Below are 4,691 nucleotides of genomic sequence, written 5' to 3'. Positions count from 1 at the left end.
AAGAACAATAGAAAGGAGTATTTATACGACTGTACAGTACACGGTAAACTCCCGGCGAACCGACTCCGCGACCCGGTTTCCATTCCATTTTAATAAGCCATTTCTTTCCCTCTACAATAGCTGAAAGCTTTCGTTCGAGGAAAAAAAGACAATGAAGACCGTACATACATATCGTAGAGTCTTTGTGTCCATATATTAAAAAGAAAGAAGGAAGCTATTTATTAATCATCGTAGTTTTTTTACTGTTTGTTTATTCTCCTTACTGTGTGAATGAAGTCTGTCTCTGAATAAAGAGTTATTGGTTTGGTTTAAGACCGAGACAAATAGAAGGAAAACTAAGGAGAGAGGGGAAAAAAAGGTTATAAATCTGTGATTTTCATTTTCACCTAATAAAGCGATTGTTTGTTTTGTTAAGGAAAAACAAGGAGGAAAGAAAATCTAAAACCGACATATACAAAAATAATCAAAACCACCTCCAGTTCCCCCCGTCACCATTCAGAATTTGGAAGAATGAGATAATACCACGGTCATCACCATCATAATTATTATTCGTATTATCATCATTACTACTATCGTTATTATCATTATATTTCTACATATATGTCTTTTGTAGGAACACGTTCCAACAGCCCAGTGTAATAATATAACAAACAGCCTGACAGCTTTCATTAATATTCTTGAAGATTATCATAATTCCAGATTATCATAATTCAAATTCTAAATAAGATAGGGTGAAAGCAACGTGAGTCAGACCTGGTTGTTGTCAAGAGTCTTAAGACACACATACACTTACACACACTCGCTCACATACATGTGTGCGTGAGTGTGTGTAGTGTGTATGTATGTATGTATATATATATATGTATGTATGTATGTATAATCACACTCGCAGACACAACCACACAGCATAGATGCATGTGTGTGCATTTACAAATACATCTATATATAAATTTGTTTTGGAGCTGTTTCTTATATGTGTATGTGTGTGTGTATATATATATATAAATATATATATTAGTATAAAAGGTGTTTATAATGCATAGAATGAGTTGGTGTAGGGTTGTGTGTGTATGTGTTTATACATGCATAGCGTCTGTGTTGAATTATATATATATATATATTATATATATATATATATGTATATATATAATATATATAATATATATATATGTAAATATATGATATATATAATATATATATATGTAAATATATATATTATAATTAATTATATATATAAAAAAAATATATAATAATATATATTATATATTTATATATATATATATATAATACTATATATATATCATATATATATAATATATATATACATATTATATATATCATATATATACATATATATATACATATTATATATATATTATTATATATTATACATATATATCTATTATATATATAATACATATATATATATTATATATATACTACATATATATATATATATATTACACATAATATACATATATATTATATATACATATATATTTATATATACATATATATATTATATATATACATATATATAAATATATAAAATATATAATGTAAGATGTTTATATATGCGTTAGGTGTCTCTCTCTCTCTTTCTCTCTCTATGTTTGTGTATACAATAAAAGTGAGTATATAATTACAGGAGCTGTAGAATAGAAAGAGGCATGGAATTTAAGTTTGTGTAAGAACAAAAACTGGTTAATAACATCCATATATCTATTTCCACATCCATATTATTTATCCAAATGGACCGAAAAATGTTGAGGCAACGGGAGAAATTTTAAAATCCAAGATAGCTTATTAAATTAAAATCAGAGATTTCCACCACCCTGGTTAATTAATAGACATTAATGAGCTGAACAGTAAATAATAAAGAGCAATGAATGAAGTGTTTGATGTAGGTGAATAAATATATAATAGAGACCAATAATAATAGAAAACAGACACGTACGCACCACCAACAAACAGGAGCAATCTGCCGGCAAAACGATGGCTTTCTGACTATCTCTCTCTCGCTCCACTCTCACTCTCTCTGTCTATCTATTCAACTGTCTGTCTGTCTCTCTCGCTCTTTCTCTCTCTCGCTCCACTATCACTCTCTCTACATCTATTCGACTCTCTCTCTCTCTCTCTCTCTCTCTGTCTTTACTCTCGCTATCTATCTATTCAATCTCTTCAGCTTTCAGTCTCTTTCTCTCTCGCTCTCCACTCACACTTTCTCATTGTGTATTCAACTCTCTAACTCTCCTTCCTCCCTCTGTCTATTCATCTATCTACACAGCTCTCTCTCTCTCTCTCTCTCTCTCTCTCTCTCTCTCCTCTGTATGTGTGTATGTATGTATGTATATATATATAGAGAGAGAGAGAGATATATATATATATACATACATATATATATATACGCGCGTGCGCGCAGCTATGTCGCTCTTTCTTTCTCTTTACCTTTCTTTCTCTCTCTCTCTCTCTCTCCCTCTCATCCTTTCTGATTTTGTCTTCTTTCACTCTATATATCTACACTGTTCTGTCTCCTCTTTCTCTCACTTTCTCTCTCTCTGAGTCTCTTATGCTCTTCTCTCTAACTATCTACAGACATCCTCCAAATCTCTCTCTATCTCTCTCTCTCTCTTTATACAACTCTACCTTTGTAAATGTGCGTACGTGTGCGGGTGTACAAGTGTGCAAGTGTGCGTGTGTGTGTGCGTGCGCGCACGCGCGTGTGTGACTCAGTCTTTTGCCTCTCTCTTTCTCTCTATGCACCTATCTCTACAAGCTCGTGTCTTGGCGACCACCAAAATTCCAACGGAAAATACAGGCAAGCTGCACATTAAAAGCACTCCCGTTACCATGCATGCACATACATCCAAGGTCACACAATATGTCAGATGCAACTAAAATGCATAAAGAATATATATTTAATACAAATATATCTATATATATGTATGTATGTATGTATGTATGTATGTATACTTATGTATATCAAGACAAGGAGACCAAGTGAAGGAAGGAAAAATTAAAACGGAAAAATGCAAGAAAGAAAAAGTATGAATTTTTAGGAGTATACAGAGAGATATTGGATGAAAACAGGAAGCAAAGAACAAATTTCACATACGTTGAATTGATTATAAATATTCAAACTCTCTTGCTTTCCGTCACGTATAAAAGATGTAAAATGCGCGTATGATTTAGACATATGTACGTTTGTATGTAGAAAAAGATAGAGAAAGAAGAGAACGGAAAGACAAAGGCCAGAGAGAGAGAGACAGACAGAGACAGTGAGGGAGAGATGGGTATAGAGGGATAAGACAGGGACGTCGGATAGATAGATAGATAGATAGATAGATAGATAGGTTGTCGTCGTTGTTTAACCCCAAGTATTGATTGATCAAACCTATACCTAAAGGCGTTCCAATCGTGATTATCCTGCCTTAATTTTTTTTTTTTTTTTGTGAGGGAGGAAGGGTTCAGCTATATTATCCTAAGGTCCCTGTTATCTAGTGAGTCCTTTTATTTTTAAGACAGTACACTGATAGACATTTGGCGCTATTAGCAGGTCTGGCGACCACGCAGAGTTAGTGTCGTTACTTCGTCGGCAGGTAAGATATGTCTTGTCTGGAGAAGAATATTATACATAGTAGAAGTAAAGAGAATGCAAAAATATACAAACGTGTCAATATATTCGTCATTACAGTTTGCTATAGTTCTTTTAGTTTTATAAGTTAACTGTTTCTTCTGTTTTGTTTGTTTTTTAATATGTATGTAAATTGTAACCCAGAGAGGGATGGGCTCTCCGTGCTAACTTCAAATGCCCCAAACATGCTGTTTCACTAGAGCATCTCAACGATTTCTTACGGAGTTGAGGGCTCAAAGAAAGATGTGTATTTGTATATATAAATATATGCGTACACACACACACACACATATAATGCCAGACACGAAACTCCCCAAACCTTGAATCACTTGTGTAACTTTTCAACCAAATATATATGTAGGTAAGTAGATAGATAGACAATTAAGTTCTGTTTCTCAAGTATATATCATTAAACTTATATATTGGGTATATAAAATAACTCAATAATATAATGTAGATTGAATAGAGTTTCCGTTGAATATTATAGTTCTAAAAGTGAATCGTGCTTTTCAGATTACTTTTAGGCCCTCGTCAGAAGCACAATATTGTATTTAATAAGTAGACTAAACTCTATGGAACCTATATATATATATATATATATATATATATATATACTTTATCTAAAAGCAGCAGAAATATAACAAAAGCTGTTACTCAGAGTTTCACGTTCCCGTGAAATAACAATTTGATCAAAACTAGTTAAAGGATACACCTTTAAAAATTACTCTACCTCTGGTATTTGAGTACTCTTTTTTCCACCTTGTTTCACATTTATGTGCTTACTCCGGTATAAATATATATATATATATAGATAGAGAGAGAGAGAGAGATTTTAATATTGGCTCAATGAACCTAACCCAACTTAAATAAATGCAATATTGTCCTGTGCTCCTGACGAGGGCCTAAGAGCAACCAGAAACGCATGGTTCACTTTTAGAGCCATAATATTTAGTCTACAATATTATATTGGTTTCAAATTTTGGCACAAGTCCAGCAAGATCGGGGAGGGATTATGTCGATTACATCGAACCCAGTACTCGACCACGAAAGGATGAAA

At 32.6% G+C, this 4,691-nt stretch overlaps 1 protein-coding gene across 3 annotated transcripts in view; it reads right to left on the bottom strand.

The window, feature by feature from the left end:
- Nucleotides 1-3,135, bottom strand: part of LOC115223335 (acyl-CoA 6-desaturase) — a 105,767-nt gene extending 102,632 nt beyond the window's left edge. The window contains exon 1 of one of the 3 annotated variants that reach the window (XM_036512140.1): nucleotides 3,116-3,135. The gene's annotated coding sequence lies outside the window, so the exon portion shown is untranslated. Of the gene's footprint in view, nucleotides 1-1,957; nucleotides 2,115-3,115 lie in introns of those variants that run through there. The other 2 variants (XM_029793856.2, XM_029793857.2) reach the window with 2 other exon arrangements.
- Nucleotides 3,136-4,691: the final 1,556 nt, after the last annotated feature.

The sequence above is a fragment of the Octopus sinensis genome, linkage group LG22, assembly GCF_006345805.1.
Source record: "Octopus sinensis linkage group LG22, ASM634580v1, whole genome shotgun sequence".
Taxonomy (NCBI): Eukaryota; Metazoa; Mollusca; class Cephalopoda; order Octopoda; family Octopodidae; genus Octopus; species Octopus sinensis.
Note: the sequence above shows the minus strand (reverse complement) of the source record. Positions and strands in the feature narration are given on the sequence as shown.